The sequence below is a fragment of the Lagopus muta genome, chromosome 6 (assembly GCF_023343835.1).
Source record: "Lagopus muta isolate bLagMut1 chromosome 6, bLagMut1 primary, whole genome shotgun sequence".
NCBI classification, from domain to species: Eukaryota; Metazoa; Chordata; class Aves; order Galliformes; family Phasianidae; genus Lagopus; species Lagopus muta.
In genome coordinates, this window is record NC_064438.1 from 49024732 (window position 1) to 49049776 (window position 25045).

Genomic DNA, 25045 nt, shown 5'->3' on the forward strand with positions numbered 1-25045 from the left:
AGTAGAGAGACAACAAGCTCAAGATGGGGCTAATGAAGAGGGCCACACACATGCTTACAGTCAAGAATGCTAGCACTTAGCTATGTCATTAGAAGAGGTAACGCATAAGGTTGGGACAAGGAATCCTAACATTCAACTGCTAAGGACTGATCTTCAGCAGCTTGGAGGGTGATCATAGGAGACAGAAATATGGTACTCAGGGTCAGGAGACAAATGCTTGAGGTTCCCCTTAAAGCAGCACAGCAGTCCTGGAATAAGTCCGAAGTATTATGATGTTTCTCTTCTTTCTTTCTCTTTAAGCACCCCAAAACATAGCATTGTTCAAACTTTCTGGATCTACAAAACTTTTCAGAGAATGAAAGACTCCAGGTTTTATAAACTTCCTGGTGCTTTTCAACAGCCCTCACATTACCTGGACTGCAGCCTTACTTGCAGTATCTTGGCTCTGCTCTTCCCAGTCTGCCTGGAACCAATTAATGCATTAGCACAAAAAATAAAAAAGGAATTAATCATCCCTTTCTTAACCTCAAAAGATTTATTTTGGACAGGCCTTTATGGAGATGGGAGTAAGATATGAACTGAGTTACCCTTTCCTAGCTGACATAAAGTCTTACTACTAATTTCCCTTCTTACCAGGTGGCACTTACAATAAGTTATGAGGCTGCATGTATCATGACTGTTCCCCTTGCCTTTCTTCTCTACAGCACACAGGTAGAAGCTGAAAAAGGGCATCATCTCCTATCTACATTCTTACATTTTCACTTCCAGGTTGCAAACTATCCAACACAATGTGACAAGACCCCACCTCCCAACTTTGTCATTTTTTTATGGACTTCTTTTGACCCAAACCTCTACATAACCAGTCCCAACAGGAATCCTCAACCTTTTATACATAATTTGTAAATTGATTATCTTCCTTCTGCTGCTACAGAAATCTCAAAATCTCACAAATTTCTTCAGTTCCCTATAATCTTATCAATCCAGAGGAAAATCTTTTTGGCCAATTTCCTTCCCCTTTCACAGTTAACCCACTCACACTCTCGCATCTCTCAGATGAGATTCTCCATTCTCCTTAGGACTCACAGAAGGAGGAAAGCTGGGAAAGAAGTAATACAGGACCAGTGAAGGAATGTAGTAGCAGAATAACCTACCATTTAGATACTGACACTTGCCTTGCCGCCTTCCACCAGCCTTTTCCACAGGGTCAGAGTATCCCTAAGTATATACCAAGGCTGACTGAGTCCTTAAACAGGGTATGTAATGATAGCCTCAGTCTTGAAAAGCCTCTACCTCTTCTACCTCTTTCTCCTCCATTCTGTTTCTGGCCTTGATAAGTAGAAATTGAGGCTGCAGGGAAACCCATAAGATCAACGCATATCAGTAGTGTACCACATGCAGCCTTAGCTCTGTGGAATTAAAAGATGCTCCACAGGATCAGCATCATTTAATAACTCCCCTGTGTCCATGTTTGGAGTTCAGTCACACATCTCAGCCACTCTGCACGCCTCCATGCCCTACAACCTCAGAATGACCAGAATGACCAGAAGGTCCAGAGCCCAACTACATCTTCTTTCTTCCCTTTACCAGTTTTCCACCGCTTTCCCAAAACACATCTGTATTTCTTTTTTTACTCTTGAAAAGACATGGGTTTGCTTTTCAAAATGCCACTTAAGCAAGAAAAGAGGGGAAATTACACATCAGAAGTAAAATGGAGCGTTCTACCCTTTGGCTTGTTAATTAGGATTTATGTACTGGAAAAATCCAATTTCTGGCACCGATGAGTTAATAAGTGAAAAAATGTTGGAAAATTGGAAAAACTGGTATAATTATCTAAAAAAAACTAGCACATCTAGTCATTTCTCACATATTGTTATTAGCACCACAGTTATTTCAGCAGGAGGGAAGCTGGGGAAGAAGTAATACAGGATCCATGGAGGAAAGCAGTACTGACTCCTGAGAGAAAACAGACCTGCCATTAAACACTTCCTTTATCTGTGACTTACAGTGTTTAAACTGGAGATAATTATTTCCACTAGGGGTATCATAAATGCAAAACTACCCAATTCCTTTTGTGCAAACATCCACGTTGGTACATAAATTGCCAATATTCTGATTTTTACATCCCTTTTCTTATGGTAGAAAGGAAAATGTGATCTGCAAGACAAGAGAAAACAGATCCCTGGACAGTAATCCATACAGCATGAATGTGAACAAGAAGAGGATTCACACGTACGCTCTTGAGATTCAAATGCTTATCGTAAGATTTCCAGAGTGTACCAGTGAATCTGGTAAGCTATTTGTTGCTTTTGTGAGGAAGGCAAGAAAAAACTATCCCAGGAAGGATGCCAGTAGCAGTTGCACTTTGTTGATTCTGCTTTGAGTTTTTTGCTTTTATATTTTTTCTTGGTGATATTTCATTATATGAACATTTTGACAGTTTAATGGGTTCTCTTGCTTCTCCTGCAGTGTAATCCTTCAGGAATCTTATCCATAATGAGTCTCTTGCTAACATGTTGAATACTAAGACCTTCTTTTTTAAAATGTGTGCTAAAAGTACTAGTTGTGCTTTACAATTAACTTTGCACTGTAGCCAAATTGGATGAGATCCAGTAAGAGATTTAGATATTTCAGTGCTAGGCAGTATAACATATATCTTTCAGTCACTCAGTTCATATGGGAAAATTCAGAAAGGGAACGGAGTGTCAGGCTCTCCATTCAATGCACAGGGTGACTTGGTACTTCAGATGCAATCTAAAGCAGCCAGCATACCACACAAGCACATGATAGCAATATACTCAGGAGGCAACCACTGAGAACTAACTGAAGGCAAATGAGAAGACCAACATGCCTTAAATCCTGCTCACCCAGGAATGCAGTTTGATTTATAGCATATCCAGAACTCAGAAGTCTCAACTCATGTCACATTCTGTCTCTCCAAAAAAATAAGCAGAGTTCATACTTTTCAATTAAAAATAGGTTATAAATGATGGACTCTTCATACAGACACCTAGTGGTAGCCCAGGCAATAAAGGATCTCAGTTCTTCCCTTAGCTCAACTGACTTCAAAGCCCTCCAAAGACAGCATCCTACTTGAAAGTACACTTAATGCATCAAACACAGTCAAGAAGCTCTAAACTCCAAACAAACATCAAAAACTGAAGCATAGAAAGGCCAACAGGTAACTTAGAAGCAAGTAAAGAGATGTCTCTTTCCACTTCTACTGGTGTATCAAGCAGCAATTTCATGTAATATGTACAATACATCCGGGGAGCAGAAAGAAGAAACTTGGGTCCATGTAATCTGAGAGTCCAGGAAGCCCTCACTTGTACTCCCTTCTCTGACACGAATACTTGGCAACTGTCCGTACAGTGGCAAAGCTTCATGGGATAAGATGAAGAATGCTCTGCCACACAAACCAAGGCTACTTTACAGAAAAGTGATTAGGTATAACACCGTTGAAAATGTAAGGTTTCATCTCAATAGACAGACTGGACTGCATTTTTCTAACTCTTCATATTTAGGTACACCAATCAGTAGTCTGAATGGACCCATTTGTGGTGGCTTTTAGAAATAAACAAACAGTAGCAACTCCATCAATTTCTGAAATGCTTACTCTCTCAGCATGTGAATATCCCTAAGAGATTAAGTCTCTTCTGAAATTCACATACCTGATAGTTTTGCCCTTTACAACTCTGAAGCGTCATCTATACCATTTAAACTTCTTCTCACCTATTTTCTTGCATTACTTAAATACAGACTACCTTATTTCAAAATGCCACTTTGACACATTTGGTTTTACTTCTTGAAATTACCAAAATATGCTTCTCAGACCAAAGAAGTTGTCAACAAAACCCAACTATCCAACACCTCATAAGTTAAATTGCACACTGAGCACTGAGGGGAAGGAACTTACTTGTTTTGCTTCTACTTGGAACTTTAAAGAGCATCTCAGCAAGTCCATATTTAGTATATTATTTGCTATTTACACTTATCAGATAATGTTTTCACATATTTACATGTTTTCCTGTACATACTACTTTTATTACCATCATTATTTTTCTATATTAGCATGAGGAAACATAAATTATAAACTTAGGAATCCTCTGCTCCCAGATTCAGGTCAGCTTTGCATTGTCCAAATAAAGGTGCATGCACAAAAACTGCAGTATCCATGCAGTTGAATTACCATATTACATGAGAGATATTTTTGCTGTTTGGCCTCAGTGCTGACTGCTGTCCTATTCTGATAAGGAAGAATTTGCCAATTCTCATCAACTCGTACTCAAAAACCATCATCACCATAGCCTCCAAATGCACTTCACCCTGCACTTCCATTCCTACCACGACCAATCATCAGCCAAGATTTCCAGAACTGATTATTGATATCCTCTTCCTCACTAAGGAAGATGGAACTGAAAATACATTTGCCTCTTTGGTAATCCATGAAAAGGAGATTACAAGGGAAAGATAGTGCTATCTAAGTTTTTTTCATTTAGGTTGCTTAAATCAAAACATTACATAATGAACAACCAATTTAAATAATCAAATTTGCTTTTCCTCAGAGAAATAATATGTATACTCTATGCATTTCAGATGTTAATGAAGGTTAATTCTACAGTATTACCTTCAGATACAAAAAGCATCACATACCTCTTCTCTGACACTCAGAAAAAACAATCTGTGAGCATTTTACATTTTTGTATCTCAATGCACTATGAAAAAAAGAAAGCGTAAGCGAAGTAATCCATACCTTACCTAACAAGGAACAGAAGAGGTACAGAAGAGTCACCAGGTATGTGTTACATGTGCTAGAAGCACAAAGAACAGCTCCTTTCTAAATATTAGCCCTCCCTGTCTTTCTTTTCCCCTTACTTTCTTCCTTTTGTATTAGGAAATGTGCTGTCAATGACTCTTACAATTGACCACATAATATTAAAGATATTGAAAACTAAACAACTGGAAAAAAGCAACTGCAAAGTGAGACTGTTCTTAAGTTTTTGTTTCTTTTCTTTTTGCTATAAATTATTCTTTATTTTCAGCAATTAACAAAGGCTTTGAATGAGATTTTCTTCACTAAAAAATTCAATATTTTTAGTCCTGCTGTTATGCTGCAAAGAAATCAGTACTTCTCCAAGATATCCAGGAAGTTACCAGGAAGACCATAGAAGAGTGGACTTCACATTTCTCAAATTTCTAAGTAAAATTCAAATGGGAAAAATATAATTTAACATTCTCTGGAGAACATAAAGCAGCAAAAAATCTCACGCCAAAGCTTAAAAACATTATTTCAAATCTTCCCTTAAAATAAATAAATAAATAAATAAAATAAGCGTGTAAGGGAGCATCATTAAGCTGGAATCCATGGAAAGAGAGTTGTTGCGCTTTGGGTGTTTTTTTGGTTTGGCTTTTTTTTTAAGAGCTAGAAGAAATTTCAAGCCTTACACTTGCCTTGGAGCCTCATTTCCAATTTTTGTGGTTTTACAACCACAGTTTCTTATTGCTTTTTCTTTTTTTTTTTTCTTTCTTTCTTTTTTTTTTTTTTTTTTTTTCTGAGAGGGAGGAGTTGTTTGTTTGTTTTTCTAAAGTATTTCTCTCTTTCTCTTTGTCATATATGATACCCACACAGTAAACAAGGGAAACTAATACCAAGGGGCATGCCAAGAAACCGTCTATTTGAACCGAATAACATTTTCCCTTCTGCATCACCAGAGCCTATAGCTTCTGCCCAGTATGACTGCTAAAGTGAGAGGGAGACTTTATATGCCTTCCCAACCTGACACAGTCTTGCAGTACCTTAACTTCTCCAATAGTTTGTTTTATAGTCCACGGGCTGAGATTGTAGCTGTGCCCAATAAGAAGTTATAGCAGGCAGTGTCTGTTCTACCCACTAGTGAAGTGGGCAAACATGTCCAGTGCAGCTGTGCCTGGAAAAAGTAAGGCCTCAAGTCTTAAGCCCTGTCTATCTCACAGAACCCTCAGAATGCACAAGTTAAACACAAAGGCCTTCTTAGAAGAACTCCAGCACCTTTTGATGATATGAACTGTAAAATAACAGAGATGTCTGTGACCCTGAGAATACCTTGCAGACTGCCACATTGACACCAGAGGCAACTAAGGCATGTGTCAAGTGATAGACTCTTTTTGGGCACCCATGCCAACACACAACCCAGACTTACATATTGACAGTGGTACTGCATGCAGAGATTTTTCTCTAATTTGCAGAATGAGAATGGCTAAATTGTCAATGTCCTATTTTTTAGAAACAATTTGTCTAGTGTTGGCAGGTACTCAGAAAAACAAAAGCCACTTCTGCATGCACAAGTCTTCCCTGGATCTCACTCAAAAAGCCTTACAATAAAGACAGACAAAAGAAAGCCAGGTTCAGACAACAACGTTGTGAGCTCCTTCATCTACTGCCCTCAGTAGTTTCAGTATTTGTGAGTTTTATTCTTAAAAACTTTATGAAGAAAGAGCAAAGGTTAGGGTATTTCTGATTGCCGCAGTCCCCTGCTAATTTGTCATACTGTGTTTTTTGTTACAGTGGGGGAAAAGAGCACATCCTTTGCGGAATTCTTATGCTTATGATTTTGTAACTACGTTTGAAGTTTTAAATAAATAACAGCTTCTTACCAGTAGCTTGAAATAAACAGTGAGTTTGTCCCTGGCCTGTGTACAGTGTTTCTTGGGTTTTGTGGTGGGTTTTGGCAGGGGAAGGGAGGTGAGAGTAAGATGTTTCCCTCTGACATTTTTCTTCTTTCACACAGCTAACAAATACAGTTCCACGTGCGTAATACCCTCAAAGTTTCAGGGACTATTTCAGGGACTAAACCCTCAAATCAGTGGATCCAAGAATGGAAACATATCTAGAAAATAAGGCTTTAGACATATCCCTAACTTGGTCCTGAGACCAGAACTTACTGTCCATAACCTCTTTGTACTGAAGACCTCCAAGATATCCATCCTTCCAAAGGCCAGTACCACAACAATGTGATTCGATGCCCCATGGTGTGGATTATCTGTGATTCAGACTTGCATGACACAGTTTGCAGTGTTCTCACAAGCAAAATACCACAAGAAGAAATCTGAATTGTTGCTGGTTTCTAATGACTAATTTTTCACAACACTAATAAAGCATTTTACAGTTAGTTGTTTGGTTGTTTCTTTTTTTTTTTTTTTTCCGAAGTACTTGACCCTTTACAGTTTAAAGTAAATTTCAATCACAGAAGGCATTTAGGCTAGTTCAACTGGTGTTCATTACATCAAAATCTGGTGACCTCCTCTCTGATGGTGAGGACAGCTACTCCTTTTCATAGCTAACTCCAGGTGAGACTCAGAAAAGAAGTTTACAAGCAATTAGTTGTTTTAGGACTTGTTTACTACTTAAGCCCACAAGAGAATTTATTGCTCTAATAAAAATTGAATGAAAATAAATAAAAGGAAATTTAAATTAAAAGAGCTTAAGTTTTGCAAGTGTGTTGTAAACAAGAAAAAGTTGTAAAGGCTTTTTGCATCCTGAGGAAAGGGTGTTTTTCTTCTGTATTTTTCCTGAATATTAGTAATCTGTTTTACTCTCCAATTTTATACCCTATGTTCCACAATTTGCAAAAACAAATTCCCCTTTAAGTCATTGCTTTTCCTGTCTACAGGAACATACAGACAGTGAATTTAAAGTGTATGTTCCTAAAGCAATATACATGTTATGATCTCAAGTATGATCCTGCTTGAGAGCTTGACTATGCATTTTATAATTTTGTGTGAAAACACATAAAACAGAAACAGAAAAATAAGAATCATATTCTCCCCATTTCTCTCTCTTATCATCATCTATCATGTTTTCTATAATATCAAGCCATCCATATTCAAGCTCTTGTTTTGCTCTCTTCATACCTACCTTCTAACTGTTTTCCTGTCTTTGGTTTTTTGTTTGTTTTTTTTTTTAATCTCAGTATCCTTTGGCCATTCATTCTGTTCCCAGTATTTCACTTCTGTATTTCTTGCAGAACTGCCTTTGCATTTCAGCTTCCTGAGTCAGTTTTCTTTCAACACTAGAGGGAAATATTATGCCCATGTAGGCATTTATTTGGGTGATGCAAAACTACTAAACCTGAGCATGGAAGCATCTATTATTAATTAAAAAAAAAAAAAAAAGTTCATCTGCAGATAGCATTCGTATTTAAAAGACCTGGAGTTTTGTTCTGTAGCAAGGAATGAGAAAAAGAGTGAAAACTGTCATCTCATATGTTTTCTAAGTTTACTGAGGTGTAACTTCATCTTCTGCTTACTTCTATTCTTCCTATGAGGCACATTGTTCACCAGATAAATACTAGACCTCCTCAGTCACACTGAGCATTATCTAATGCTAATAATAATCTGTTTTGTTTTGTTTTTTTCTTACATTCTGAATACTTAGCTCCATTTTTCACAGGATTTCTTCAGAAGTTCCTGCTTCTGTGAATAGTCAAACTAAATGTCTTTCCCACACGTCCGCATCTTCTATCATTTCAGATAGGTCTCACAGAACTCACAACTGCATTGTCAGATAATTTGTTAGTGTGTTTTCACAGTTCTCTTACATGTTTGTTGTTTTTTTCTTAATCATGACCTGAAATTTTAGTGCTAAAGATAGCATAAATAACGGAAATGCTCAGTGACGTATTTATATAATAACCCTCCAATGGAACGCAAGGTAGCAGATGATTACTGAAGTTTCCTCTGTGCTGATGGGCTCTGTAGTATATGTGCTCAGAATCAGTAAGGAATCATGCTGACATTTCCTTACATGCTGTAGCTTATCTAACCTTGCTTCACACTTACGAACGCTATTTAGGGATGAAGATACCTTTGCATTAGGTGCTGTGGCAACATAAGTAAAAATATGCCCCTATGCTCCAAAGTAATTACAAAATGGGCATAGAAAGAGACAGAAAAACAAAGATGAAAGACAACAACAGAACACTGGGCTGTCCCATTTGTAGTGGTCTACCACTAGCGATCTGGGGCTTTTTTTTAGCTATCATTAAAGAAAAGAGAATCTAGAATGGGACTACAGATTTGTTCTGTGGTTAGTTACACAAAATTCTACTCAAGCATTTTGAGCATCACAAAGAAAAACACATAGGTAATTGCTCAAAATTAGGAACAAACAATCAAGTTTGGCATCAGTAGCTAACTGGCTGTCCATCATGGAAAGGGCATCCTAATAGCCATTTAGACATGAATAGACAGAATAGACAGAAGTACAGAAGATTAAAAAAATATTACAAAATCAAAGGGAAATAGTTCATGTTCGATAGGACAGAGAAGTTGGGTGCATCAGATGATCTGGATTAATGTGGGTAGAAGAAAATGGCTTGTCTTAATGTCTATAGATCTATAAAAAGGCAATCCAATCTGAAAGTGATTACTTAGGAAAAGGTTTCAATTGAATATGACTTCCAGGTCAACAGCTTGAACATTTGGAAATACAGTGATCAAATAAGGAAGGTAATGAAAAAGACGTGGGTGAGAAACTAAAAAGCTCAGGCTTAGCTGTGGTAGACTTGTGCTGGTAGCTAACATTCATCACATATTGTTAGATGCAGGCCAAAATGTGCATTATCAGCTTTGACAGAGAAAAATAGATACATTCATTTCCAGGATAAAAATCAGAAGTCAAATTTAGCAGTATATAGGGAATAGACCCTCCTAATTTCAATCTTGTAGTTAATAAGAATCTTTTCCTTTACTGAAAAGCATTTAACTTCTATAATTCTTACCAGTGCTAGCTTCTTTGCAACATAATATTAAAAGAAAAAAAAACAAAAAAAAAAAAGGTAAAGTCTGCTGAAAAGAATGGTAAGTGGACTCAGTAAAGGGGATTGATTTTGTAGCTGAGAAACATGGCATACATTGGCAGAACTCTACTGATTCTAAGATAGACCTGCCAAGATGTGTCTGAGCATCAACTCTTTTTGTATTTCCAAATACATCAACTGTATCCAAACCATAGATTAACACTGATCTTTGCAATATCCACAAAAATTATTTATATCCTTGCTTTCTCTGCATCTAGATAAGTATGAGTGACAGAAAAGTATTACAGATGATAAGAGGACAGTTGGATAATATTTGGAGGACAGTTCCAGAAGCTATCACTGGATTCTGTTCTCCTTCTTCCTTCAAAATACCTGTCATGCATTGCAAAGATCAGGAGCTAATTATACTAATGAGGAAAGAGGGTAAGTGATCTGGGGAAATTGGAGGTTTCTTTCTTCTTTAATATCTACAGTTTCAGAGATCAAATACTGCTCTATAGTAACAGAAAAGAATCAATACAGTACTCAGTTTTGGTGTCAGTAATCTCTTCAAAAAGCTGCAAAGCTGCTTTTTGGGTTGTTTTTGGTTTTGGTTTTTTTTTTTCACATCTTAAGCCATTATCTTGTGAATGAAGAATGGAACTATGAGGAGCAAAAAAATGGCATATTCTTTTTTACTTATTGTATATTGAACAGAGAATATGTTTCCTTTGAATTTACTTAAGAGGGTTCTCCTTCTCAGATAATCCAGCTGAACAATAAGCTAACTGAGGAATAAGTTTCATTCACTTCTCAGAATTAATGGTCTAGTCCAGAGAATAGCGTGCAGTGATTTAAATGGTTTGGAAGAAACACAGTTGAACTATGTATTGCTAGCCAAACATGAAAAGTTGACAAAAGCATCTACCAAATGATAAGAATTTTGACAGCGTACTTTGCAAGAAATTATAAACAATCTGATACCCCTCAGTCCTGCATGTTCTACTGTTCTCTACATCTGTGCAAAAAAACTGCAAAATGTTCAGTTAAGCTCGCTTTGCGCAGATGTTGATTACTGCTCAGATTGTGAAGCATCAAAAAAAAATTCTTCTGCATCCCATTCACCCAAAGTGGATGATTAATTGTTTATTCAAAGACTATTCTCCTCACTACTCCAATGCATTTGTAAGAGAACTACATGAAAAACACATTCCCTGATGGCATTATACTTTTAAAGGCTCAAAACCAAATAAATTAATTTAGCATGTTATGAAAGAATTAAAACAATATCAACATATTTTTACTAATTCAATGAGGACTGTTTTTTTCATAAGGACTTGCTCTTTGCCTCTTGCCAAAATACAGATTGGCCCCAGAGACTTGCAAACCTATGTGAATGACAATCACCATTTCTGAGCTCCTGTCCGGTAGAGGCCACCTTTCTAAAAAAAAAATTCAGAGTAACATTTCTTCTGATACCAAGCACTCTGGGAGTTAGCTACAAATATATTTCCACTTTTTAATGCTAGTTTAGCAGTCAGAAGCAAAGCATTAATCTTTTTAAAAATATATTTCCTTAATAAAATTAAAATTGTTTTTTTATTTATCTGGCATTTAATATAATGCCAACAACTAAGAAAAGATACATTTATATAATCCTATGAGATTCTAAAATGTTTTGTTCCACGAAATCACATAATAAAATGTAATCGTATTACTTTTAAACTGATCTTATGGTATACATCACTTAGTTAAAAGAACTCATGTATTTAAAGAAAAATTCTTAAAATCTTACCCAGAAATTTTAAGATACTGAATCACAGAATGGCCAGAGTTGGAAGGGACCTCAAGGATCATGAATCTCCAACCCTCCTGCCACATGTAGGGCCACCAACCTCCGCATTTAATACTTGACCAGACTTCTCAGGGCTCCATCCAATCTGGCCTTGAACACTTCTAGGGACAGGGCATCCACAACCTCTCTGGGCAGCCTGTTCCAGCACCTCACCACTCCCTGGGTAAAGAATTTTTCCCTGACATCCAACCTATATTTCCCCTTCCCTCAACTTAAAACCATTTTCCCTTGTCCTGATGTTATCAATCCTTTCAAAGAGTTGATTCCCCTCCTGTTTGTAGGCTCCCTTTAGGCACTGAAACGCTGCAATGACGTCACCCTGCAGCCTTCTTTTCTCCAGGCTGAACAAGCCCAGCTCCCTCAGCCTGTCCTCATAGGGGAGGTGCTCCAGTCCCCTGATCATCTTTGTGGCTCTCCTCTGGACCCTCTCCAACAGCTCCCTGTCTTTCTTGTACTGGGGGCTCCACACTTAAGACGCAGTACTCCAGATGGGGCCTCACAAGAACAGAGGGGGGCAATCACCTCCCTGTCCCTGCTGGCCACCCCTCTTCTGATGGAGCCCAGGATACCATTTGCCTTCCTAGCAGCAAGGGCACACTGCTGGCTCATGTTAAGTTTTTCATCTGTCAAGACCCCCAGGTCCTTCTCCACTGGGCTGCTTTCAAGGACCGCTCCTTCCAGCCTGTACGGATGCCTGGGATTCCTCCAGCCCAAGTGCAAAACTCTGCACTTTGTCATGTTGAACTCATCAGATTCACCCAGGCCCACCTTTCCAGCCTGTCGAGGTCCCTCTGAATGGCATCCCTTCCTTCTACCGTGTCAACAGATACCATTATACACCTGATACCATTATGCATCATTTAATTTGTATTCTCAGAAATAACATGTTTCTGTGGTAAAAAAAAAAAGGAGTTTCCATTGAGCTGCTCTTGGCGCCCACATGAACCCTTGCATAGCAAGGTCCAGCAAGCTACAGTGATACTGGAGAAGGGACCCGCTTGCACAAAAAGCCCTCAAGAAACGGATCTTATGAGATACTGAAACAATTTATACCAATCCTTAAGCTGTCAGAGTCAGTCAACAGCAAAATTATCTTTGACATTAACAGGGACAGGTTTTGTTTCATTAAATTCTCTTCACTGCAAAGCAACTTTGCTAGCCCACTAGGAGTGACTTCAATTTTCTGTGAGAATGCCAGCTTGGCTACCACATAATGGCCAAGCCACTAGTCAGATCACTCATACATAAGTGGAATCCTAATGTTTTGCATTTTACACACTGTTTGAAATAGGGGTAATAAGACTAAATAAATAGGCATAAACTAGTTGTCTTTGGATAGAAGGTTTACCAATGTATGGTGAAGGAGCTATGACTCAAGCAGGAAGGTATTACAACATGATTCCTCCTCCATTTTCTATTCAGCATCTCTACAGCAATCAACTTGCTTAGTGCCATTGCAAAAGTACATAGCAAAATCTGAATTATCTTATGAAAATGCTAGTTGCAAACACATGTGTACTTTGCTCTCCAATTCACTTAAGTTTGCCTGTTGTGTTGTTGGGAAGATAGCCTTGACATGATAGTTAAACTTTTACTCTGTGTGATTCTGGTAAATAAAGGGCCCAATATATTTTTATATACTTTTTTTTTTTTTTTTAACAGAAAACAACTGCAGAGTTACATTTGTCATAAATTCACTACAAGCTAACCATATTTTGACAGAAACACAGGAACTGAACTGTTCATTATTCATTGCATATTGAAACTATGAATACTGTATCTTCTTACTTTGATTAGAGACAACAGTTTATTTTGTAGCCAAATACAAAAAGCAGGGAGGCAAGAAAGGGAAATGTTTTGGAAAAATATATGAATATGATTTGATATATTTGTCCCATAGCTTTTATGAACCCAACTGGTAAAAAGTTTTAATGTAGTTTATGACTTCTTAAAGAATTTTTCTGTTCCATCTAACATACAATAGTGAACAGAACTGAGTGCATGGACAGAAAAAGTTGTGCAAAAATCTGGATTTAAAAAATTCAAATTTGAAACATGACTAGAAAATAATGGTAGCATTAGCAGTAATTGTACTTCCTGTGCAGACAGTAGATGTATATCATGCAGTTAGAAGCAAAACAAAATATTTATATTTATGATTATATGTAACAACAAAATAAGAATATTTACTTTTAGAAGAGAAATTAAGTACTTCAGGCTAAATAATCCCTAGAGGATTTCCTTTTGAAAGAGGAACTTCAGGAAAAAAAAACAAAAACGTTTTGAACAGCTTATTACTGCTGAGCAGCTGAGTTCACATGAGCTTGTAGTTTTTACTTTTTCAAGTTTGTCTTTCAAGATTGCATAAATGTAAAGCTTCAGGTATTATTTCCTGTGACTGATTCAGTCTCTTGTGTTTGGGTTCCATGTCAAATCCAAACTGGAATGGCTTTATTTTCCAGTTTATTATAGTGTATAAATCTGGAACAAATGGCTGATAATAATATTACTAAACATGTGGAAGTATTCCTTTTTCATAGGAATAAAGCAACAGTAGGAATGCCAAGATTAAGGTCAGCAAATACACTTTCCTTTAGTCTAATCTCCTGCTCTAAATACAGCATAGATGAAACTTGCCCCTACATCTGGAAAGTACCAGATATATTGGGGGTACAATAACCCAAGTCATAAAATAGTAACATGTTGATTTGCCTATGGACTCATAGCATACTAGGAAGTACAAAAAGAAAAGAAGAAATCTGTTCTATTTATAATTTGGGCCAGGAACCGAAAATAGCACTGGAGAACTCATAGGGAAAAAAAAAAATCAATATTCTACAAATGTATTTGCAATATAAAAGAAAAGAGAAATGCAGAAAATGTGCACTGAATGGACACATGGGGAGAAACTGAGTGAGATAAGTATATCATATTGTCAGCTCCTTCCCAGACCTCCACAGCACAAACAGTAACAGAATTAATAGAGAAAGTGTGCTGACTACAACTGGAGACAAGGCAGAACATAGGCTATCTATCAAAGATGCAATCATTTTTCAGTGGATACAGCGTAAATAATGTATGCCATGTACTTGAATACATCTTTCTTAGGAATTGCAGATTATTTCTTACGCAGAGAAATGCTAACCATTACAACAGTATAGCAGACCATAAAATAGTAAGATTTGAGCACAAACAACTTGACAAACTCAGAACCAAGGTTTATAATGGAGCCAGGAGAACCTCTGCATTTGAAAAAAAAAAGTATCAGATGGGGACACTATTAAAAAAAAAAAAAAAACAAAAAAAAAAAACCAAGATTGACCTTGTCTATTTTATAGCTGGAAACACTAACACCTATACACCCTATAATATTGTCTATACATACACAGCTACAGCTACCTCATGGAATAGACTCTGTACTGTTGCAAAGGCTTGTATAAAGCATACTACAGAAGTCTGTGAATTCAATGTTATTATTAAGGATTTATATCTGAAGATTTTTGGAAATCAGATAACACTGGCACATTCGAACCATGAAATAAGTTACCATCAGAAGACTTAAAGATTTCTACTGATTCATACCTTACAAGTTTTTATAGTTTTGAAATACTCTATTTGTTAAAAAAGTAGTCACTACATGAAAGAGAAACACTATAAAATCATTAAGTGAATATCAGCTTACACCAGCATTTATGACTCTTTGCATTAGTCTAATCAGGCAGTGCTAATCAAAAATCTAAACAGATAATAAAAAATAAATTTACAACGTGGTGTAAAATATATTGATACAACCAAGTGAGTCCAAATTAAGAAAATGTTTATCACAAGAAGATTTGCAAGAGGCAAGCACAGAATTGAACATTTGGACATTCATGTGAAGATAGTTCTTTTCAACAGTGGCTACATTTTTGTTATTAATTCAACAATCCAACCACAAAAAAAGTAAACAATTTAAAGTACTCTTTTGAAAAACTCATCAGAGAAGAGAGATGTACTAATTATCACAGACTTCTGCCTCATCCACAGATGTGGCTGCATGATTGAATTCAGCCCAGAAAAATGGAGTGCAAACAGAAGGCATACTGGAGAACTGGCCCTGGCTTCAGGCCCACCATAATCACAGTCAAACTTCATTTCCAAGGTCCACCACAACTCATTCCTCTTAAGCTTCCTCTGGGTCACTGTGACCTTTGTTAAATGATACAATAAGTGATAAAAGGGGAGACTGGGAACACATTTGTTGTGCTGTTCAAATTGAAAGCAACCAGAGGATCTCAACCAGATTGAAGTTAAATGTCACAAATTGCTCAGATATATTACTCTGTTCCAGATGCATGATTCCTTACTGGTTATAACAAAATGCAAGCTGTATTTTGTAGAGACTAAAACCAACACATTACAGAATTCAGAAACACCACCAATTTCCTAAAAGGAAACTGCACCTGCTGCAAGCTTGTCCTCATTTGACCGTACTCTCTGGAGAAAGCACAATAGTTTAATGCAACAGCCCTTCACATTTGAAGGGTGTGGTTTAGTTTAGTCTTCAGAAGAATGAGCTTTTTGGCCAAAAATTTAGCAGGTACAGAAATTGTATACATATTTCAACAACAAACAAAAGAAGAGAAAAATCCTCTTCAGATGTCTGTATATCTGTGTGTAACAGTGTAATTCACAGACTGTACTTTGCTACTTCCCTGAGACTGACTTACTCGTATAAATGCTGTTCTTTCAGTATTGCAGCTTTCTTCAGCAAAGTGAGCAGCAGACACACTGTTTTATACCACTGCAATCCTTCCTACTCTTTCAAAAACATTGACCCCTGAATTGTTAAAGATCGGCATGAGAGTTTAATCATGTAGCCACAGCCCTGAACACTGCAAAAGTAAACAGTCTTTTAAAGTTAAAATGTTCCAGTTTATCTTCAAGAAAAAAGAAAAAAAGAAAAAAAAAAAAGAAAAACAAAAAAAGCATACACAATACTGTCTCCGAAACAGAGCAGGAGCTACCTGCAGCATGGTCACAGCTCAGCTCCTACCCATCACAACTGCCTTCCTGCGCTGTGTTCACAACAGACAGGATCTTCTAGTTTATCTCTCAGTGTGCTTTTACTTTACAGGGAGAAGAACAGTGTACAAAATACTCACAAGATCTTAGCACGAGTCGCTTCACCGTGCAGAGACACTGGCTAATGGTGAGGCCTCTAAACTACTCCTGCAGGAACCTACTTGTTCATGGATACAGAAGAACAGACTGGTCCAGGAGAAAATTCAGCACCAGATTTTGAATTCTCTTTTTCTTCAGGCTCTGTCACTTTTCAAATGCTTCACTGTAGGAAGAAACATGCAGTTGATCACATATGAGAACAATCATTGTGCATGAAGAATACTGCAGATCTGTTTATTGGGGATCTAGGCTGACAGCCCCTAAAGAGCGCTGTCAGAGGAAATAACAAGTTATGCCTTCCTACATGGGACAGATGCTTGAACAGGAACTTGACAGTGACTCAGAGAATGTGGAAGTCTCTCTCAACTACCAGAGATGAGCTGACCGGTAGCATCTCGTACTAGCATGAGGCAAGGTCACCCAACTCTCACCAAACAGGAATCTCAGCAGAAAAACAAAAGGAGGAACCCCTACATTGAAGAACAAGAGACCAAATCCCATTCAGAACCCACACGGGCAGAAGTTGCTGCCTTATATAAGGGTGAGTTTGGCTCCTACCTCTCTGCATGGTAGGGATTCTCAGCTCCCAAGGAGTTCACAACTTGGAGGAGCTGCGAGATGTTGCCTCTGGCCATGGGTGTGGCTTTAGTGCTGCTATAATTTCCTGGCTCTTCTCTTTCTGTTGTCCATGTCAAGCATTTTGAAGTGGCACTGTTACTTATTTCTAAGCGCAGTTGCCACTGATGCTGAACAGTGATCCATTGTTCCTATTGTTGCTTCCGCACTCAGTGGTTCATAAAAACAATGGTTAAGATGCAACTTCGGCACAGGGAGTCCCAAAACTGCTGACTGTCAGAAGCTGGGAAAGTATACCAGCAGAAAGAATAATTCTATACTTGCCCTGCTTCTTACACTTGTCCATAAGGATATTCTGCTGACTGCTATCAGATACAAAGTCTTGGAACAACCTTTGGTCCAACTGCAGATTGCTGTCCTTATGCTCTTCCTCTGACATTTTTCTGACCAACACTCACAGTCAAAGTTCACTTTTCTTTCTACTGGCAATACCAATGTCCTTTCTACTGATATAAAAACTGTAGTCAAAGTGCAATACTTTGGTTTTCCATGTAAATGTACTTTCCAGATTGTACTGCATCAACTGAAGTAACTGCGCCACAGAAGCGAAGCAACCTTTGCTTAACAACAAAGAAAGACATGAAATAAATATTGGAATGTATTGATATACTATGGATATACTCTATTTCAGATGTAATTACCTCAAAAGGAAAAAAAAAAAAGAGAGAGAAAGAGAAACTTACATTCTGTCGCTTGGTCTTCATAAGGATTTCAAATCTCAACAATAGCAAAGAGAATATTTGAAATAGTAGAAAATTATTGAAAATGAGAATATTTAAATTTCATCAGCACTCTTCATTTTGATAAAATGTTAAATGGGTGTTTATTTAAGCTCTTTTTTTTTTTTTTTCCATTTTGAAATCCTAATTTCACCAGCTGTTTTATTTTTCCCAAAAGGAAAATGAGATAAATATTTCAAAAACCTTAAAGTGGCATTGTTTTCTACCAAAAAAAATGCCCTATTTTATTAAGAAATTTTGAATCAGTGTGGGTTGTTTTTTCAGAAAAAAAAAAAAGAAATCAGAAACTCTATATTAAAAAAAAAGTAAGATTTTTTTCAATAATCATTACTCATAAAGAATAAGAGTATGACGCATGTGCAATAGAGAAACTGATTATCACAGAATCACAGAATCACAGAATCACCCGGGTTGGAAGGGACCCCAGGGATCATGCAGCTCCAACCCCCCTGCCTGGCAGGGCCACCAAACATACACATTCAGATCAGGTTGCCCAGGACCCCATCCAACCTGGCCTTAAACACGTCCAAGGACGAGGCATCCACAACCTCCCTGGGCAGCCCGTTCCAGGGCCTAACCACTCTCCTAGTAAAGAACTTCCCCCTAACATCCAACCTAAATCTTCCCTCCTTCAACTTAAAACCATTTCCCCTAGTCCTGCTGTTGTCAGCCCTTTTGAAGAGTTTACTCCCCTCCTGGGTGTAGGTTCCCTTCAGGTATTGATAGGCTGCAATGAGGTCACCCCGCAGCCTTCTCTTCTCCAGGCTGAACAAGCCCAACTCCCTCAGCCTGTCCTCATAGGGGAGGTGCTCCAGCCCCCTGATCATCTTAGTCGCCCTCCTCTGGACCCTTTCCAAAATCTCAATGTCTTTCTTGTACTGAGGACTCCACACCTGGACACAGTACTCCAGATGGGGCCTCACAAGAGCCGAGTAGAGAGGGACAATCACCTCCCTGTCCCTGCTGGCCACCCCTCTCCTGATGGAGCCCAGGATCCCATTTGCCTTTCGAGCTGCCAGAGCGCATTGCTGGCTCATGTTCAGCCTCTCGTCCATCAGGACCCCCAGGTCCTTCTCTGCCGAGCTGCTCTCAAGGACCACTCCTCCCAGCCTGTACAGGTGCCTGGGGTTCTTCCGGCCCAAATGCAAAACCCTGCACTTTGCCGTGTTGAACTTCATCAGGTTCACCTGAGCCCAGCCCTCCAGCCTGTCGAGGTCCCTCTGAATGAAATTATCAAAACTGCACAACTTTGCATTTTAAGCATATGGCAGAAAATCATACAGATTCTAAAGCAAAATACAGATTGTCATGTTAATTTTGAATGGAAAGTATTAAGGTGAGAAAAGACAACGCCAACAGGACAGTAATGCACATAGCAGACAACGTAAGGGCAATGGGAAAAAGTCTGCATTGTTTCAAAAGAAATATTCTTTAAACTGTTTAATAAAACAATTGTTCAACAGATGCTTGCACTTCTCTTAAATGAAGAGTCATTCCCAAAGGAAACAAAGCTCAATAGGATTCAAAGTACTCCTGAATTAATATGCTTTGGACATAGAAAGATATGTGTTTCCCAAAGAATTAGTAACTTATCAATGTGAACAAATTAATGGAATCCATTGTATCCATTGTTATCACAATAAATAATGATAACTGAATACAGATTTTACTAAAATTATTATGACAAACATTTGAATATAAATTACAAGTATTCACTGAATTAAATGAAAAAGGCAGCTACCTGGAGTATTCAAAACAACATTCATCAAAAAAATAAGTGAAGTTAATGACAAACTAACTCTTAAAACTTAGGTAATGAAGGAATTCATAAACAGATTTTTTTAAAACAATAAACTTTGTAAAAGAGGTATTTTCAAACAGATATTACCACGCAGATTATATTACTGACGCTGTGTCTACATCTTTAAACACTAGGAGAGGTTCATTTCTGGCCAACAATTCAAGTCATAGGTCATACCAGAGCTCTGGATAAACAATGCTCAAAACAGACCAGAAGAGCAATCAAGAAAGGGCTAAACATCAGAAAGAAAGGATAACAATGAAATGTTGATTTGCCTCTGTGTGGCAGATTAAGGAACCTGTACGGAGCAGATGTCAAATTTTTTTTTTAGCAATACATGTACCCAAATTTGCTTTGGCAAAAATTGCTTAACTGCTGCTGTTTTTCATGAAGTCAGTGAAGACTGAGTTAGATAATGAGCTGGCATGCACTTTTGAAATGTTTACTGTGTTCCTTAAAGTAAGGGGAACATGCTGGTTCTTAAACTAATTTGTTTTTTGTTGTTCGCTCCCCCCTTCTCTCCCTACTACTCTGTTCTCCCTATCTTTAGAATAAACAGAAAATAACTGAATCTTTTGATTAATTTTTATTTTTTTAATTTTTTTTTAATTTTTACAATTATACAACTGAGGAATCAGTAGTTTCCAAATGGCAAACAACTGAGCCATGTCAAGAGCCATGTTAATCTCATGTGTTTGCTCCATTGTTAACAACGAAGGAAGGGGGGTGAGGAGGACAAAATAAAATCTGTCTGTTCTGGCTGAAATGCAGGACATGAACACGGAGAGTTTCCACAAACAATGTAGTCTTTTTCTTCTGGCTGGGGGAGGTGATGGTAGCAGTACTTTTGTGGAAAGAGAAGCTGCCCCCATCTTGCCAGTCAATACAGCATTCAGAAAATTTATATGGTGGGAAGAATTTCCCACCCATTGTTAACTAAGAACTTGATTTGAAAGTGCAGGTTTTAATTAAAATTGGCACTTCCAAGCTTCATGCTGGCATCCACCATCTTGCTAAACACTGAGCTCATTTGTGGTTCCAGCAGTTTGCAAACCCACTGTCAGAGGTGACAAACCAATTCCCATCCTGCCATCCTTACTCAGTTCTCAGACCTCATCCTATCATGAGCAAATGGGAGATTTACTCCAGTAAACACAAAGCAAGGACTGTGGGATGTGGCCTCATTTGGCTAGAATGCACAGATCCGAGACTTTATTACTTTTAAGGTATTGTTAACGGGCAAGAATTCTTCAGAAATGTTTGGGAGAAAAGAAGGTCAGTTATTTTCAAGGCTTCTGCATGCTTCACTACCCTCAGACATCCACAACCATCATTATGGCCAGAGATCCCGCTCTTCGTTTTACATTTAATTCCCTTCCTACCTATACACCCTGGGAATAGTATTCAAAGGTAGAAATTCTAAAACATTACCATAGCAATAAAACGTTTGGATATATAAGATATAAAATTTGTCTCTTGTATGCAAACGGACAAAAAAGCTTACTAGATTTAATGAATATATTAGCATTTGCAATGCGTTCTGACTTGAGGGATCCCAGATAAAAAGCACAGTTACAGATGTGCTTAAGTAACCAGTAAAATATCTTCTCTGAATAGGAGATAACACATTATTTAGGACCCTTTTCATAGCAGTTCTTTGAAAAGAAAAAAAAAGAAAAAATATGTATTTTTTCTAGCTGTACATATCCTAAAATCTTGAAGAACAAGCTGGGAGGGTGAATTTTCTATTTTCTTTTATTTGATTAGGATTGATGCCTTTAATATGTCTAACATTGTTGGTTTCACTACAAAGGATTTCGCTTCATCTTACAGCAGAAGCAAAATATTATGCAAATTGAATAAAGGACTTCACAAGACTATCCAGTTCATGTGAATACTAGCTAGCAAAGAAAGCTGTTGCTGGCTTTTGAAAAATCTGTCAACAATTAAGCTCATCAAAAGGAAATTCATAAGCCGATTTAGCAGAAATGTCTCACAAAGCCTGAACACTGTAAGGTACATTCATGTGTTCAGCTCAGTTAAAGTTCTATTCATGAATTAAAGTAATTACCAAAGATTCATATATTTTCACTAAAAGCTTGCTGAATGCATAAATCCAGATATAGAAAGAACCTCAAGATTTCTAAATTACTGCACTTTTGAGTCATTTGCAGAATTATCTTACAACAGGAATAAATCAGCTTTCCAAGTCTTCTCACATTATTCTGAGAAATACCATCTTTCAAAATCATGTACAAAAAATGAAAGATATCTAATACTTATGCTCAGTGCCCATTTACTGGACTTATATCTTACATACTTCTAAAAAAAAAACCCAGACCTTTGTTAGTGCATTTAGAGCACTCTATAGTCTTCATTTAAGCCAGAGGTTGTGGGCTTAAAAAGGGTTCTACAGAGCAGGAGAGTTCCTGAAACCTCAACACTGGAGTAGGTGAGTCAATAAAATAACATCAGCACTGCAGACTATATGTCCATCTCCCAAAATCCTGCTACAGGACACACGGAAACTTGTGAAATAAAGTGCCTATGATTTCTCCAGTGTCTCATGATTTGTCCAGACCATAGTTAGCAATCCAGAGAAGTATCTCCAGAAAATTAGAAGCTTCATTAGGGAAATCCTCCCTGCGCTGCCTGTTAATTTCACTAGCAAACTCCAGTTATTCGAATTTTGCACATATACATGATTTGATCAGATCTGACATATCGTACTGTGTTAAAGACTATATTCTGGTTTCTTCCAGTAATGAATTTGTGTTCATTTTGTAAGATCCTGTTCATGACCTTAAAGCTAGTTCATAGGGTTAGACCTTTCATTTTTCTTTGTTCAGCTATTACTTTCTGCCACTGGTCTTTCATTATTCAACCTCAGGTCTTACAGGAAAAGGAGTTGGCTGATACTTATTTGCGAAATTCTTTGCCTTCTGATCTCTGGAACTTTGAAATTCTTTGCTTCAGAGTGTCAGACTAAGCCTGGATTAGGATTCTGTCTTTCATCTACTATTCAGCAAATGATTCAGCTTTGGTCTGAGACAACTTATAAAACCGGACCAAATAAATTCACATTGTATTGGAAAAAATCTATTTGGGAACAACTGATGTATGACACTTACTCAGCAGCTACTGTTCATTTCCTTTTACATATGAGCAAAGTTCAGATATTGCCAGAAATTTTCAATGTTGAAATTTAAGGTTGCAAGACTGTTTTAAAACACTGCAATGATTGTACAATTAATCCTAAAACAAACAGACCTGAATTTAACTCTAGAGTACTCTAGGTCGAGTTTTAGAAAAAATACAAATGTGAAGGTAGAAGTCACATAGGTGTGAAAGAAGTAATTTCTACCCCCCACTAGAGAGGTAGTACACATTAGCTATACAGCTATGATTAATCAAAATACTGTTCACTGTTGCAAATCAAACTCAGTGATTTTTATACACATCTGTTTTCTCTCACATTTACCACATACATAGATGTAGTGTCACTATTACAGACATCTGACTCATCCAAAAACATCAGAAGTCAACCATTAAATCAGTGAGGAATAAGCAGCCCATTTGAAGCCATGAGGAATATAAATGCTTGCAGCTTAGGGAAGATTACTGAAGTTGCCAGGCCACCAAGCTCTTTGCATCTTGCCTTGCTGAAGATGAGGTGGTGCTCAGCACACAAGACCTCTGTTCAGCGGTACCCACAAAGCTCATGGAAGCTAGTGGACACGACAACTATCTTCTACTCAGCCTAAGCAGTGAGAGAGCAAAAAAAAAAAAAAAAAAAATACTCCTTTTGTTTAGCAATAAATACAACAATAGGAGCTACAGGCTAAATTGCAAATCAGCATGACAAAGCTGGAGGAGGAGCTGGGCCACGCAGCCTGAAGGATCTCCCCCAGAGTAAAATGCAGAAGTGGGAGTTGGACTTTGCTTTTTAGAATAACTACTTCATGTCAGAAGTAAAAAAACATGCAGGAGAGCAAGGAGACAGTCCAGAGATGGGTCCACAGAGGCTAGTGAAGACAGCAGCATGGCCCTCAAAGAAAAGCAGAAAGCTTTTTGGGCACAGTGTTGGCTGCTGGAGGACTTGGAACTGAACAAAAAAACAGTTGAGGGTGTTCAGAGAAATTTAAACTAGTGGAATATTATTTTAATTAAATAGGACTGTATCAATGACATATCTGACAGTTACCACAGTCTCCTCCCTGCGGCAGCAACCTGTGAGGCCTGGGAATTGGGCAGCACTACAGCTAAGGGGGAATAATCAGGAGATCGCAGAGGTCTTTCTTGCAAAGTTCATAACATCAGCAGGACAGAGGTGCATCCCTGCCATACTTCTATCTAAATAAACTCTAGCGTGTTGGTTAAAACACAGTATTTCAAACCTGTAAAGGAGCAGGAAGAATGCATTCACCACCAGCCAGGTACCAAAGTAGACCTCAAACATTTCAACAGAAAAAAATCTGAAAGTTGAGTAGATGACACATTTGTCCAAGCTTCCTAGCGGGCGAAGTTTAGAGACCAACCTGTACATCAACAGCTAGCTCACAGATGAGCGCACCCATGTCTTTGAAAAGCACTGTGCCCAAGACAGAAACTTGTGCCAAAGCTGAAGGTGTGGCAGCTGTTCTATAGTCAGACTACAGTCAATCCCTGCTGCAAACAGGGACGTTACAGATACTTTGGCCATAATGGCTGTGTGAGATACAGTGGCATGGGCAGAAGAACTGCTGCTCTAGCCTCCACGCTGCCAGCATGTCTGGCTGCTCCTGCCACACTTTTCCATATCATACTCCCTTCCCCCAAAATGTTCTCACATCTGGGAGCAGGAACTTGGTACCAACCAAACTCACATTTCTCGGACTGCTCAACTACATTAAAATTGAATCTGAAGTAGGAACTACACTTTTAAAGCACTGTCCTCTCCAGAGTCAGAATGAGACAGTGCTGCACACAGCAGTCTGGGTCTAGGTAAATCCCACTTTGTGGCATCACCTTCCCCATGTCTATCTGTGATCCTAGCTATAATTTTGCTGTATGTGCCTAATGCAACTGAAAGGCTCTC

The 25045-nt window shown here is 38.0% G+C and overlaps 1 long non-coding RNA gene across 2 annotated transcripts in view; it reads right to left on the reverse strand.

Annotated features, from left to right (window-relative positions):
• Positions 1-25045, reverse strand: part of LOC125694350 (uncharacterized) — a 96960-nt gene that overhangs the window by 38423 nt on the left and 33492 nt on the right. The window contains exons 3-4 of one of the 2 annotated variants that reach the window (XR_007377514.1): positions 17350-17987; positions 16773-16954 (exon numbers count right to left, since the gene is read on the reverse strand). This is a non-coding gene — a long non-coding RNA (uncharacterized LOC125694350). The remainder of the gene's footprint in view (positions 1-16772; positions 16955-17349; positions 17988-25045) is intronic. The other variant, XR_007377515.1, reaches the window with a different exon arrangement.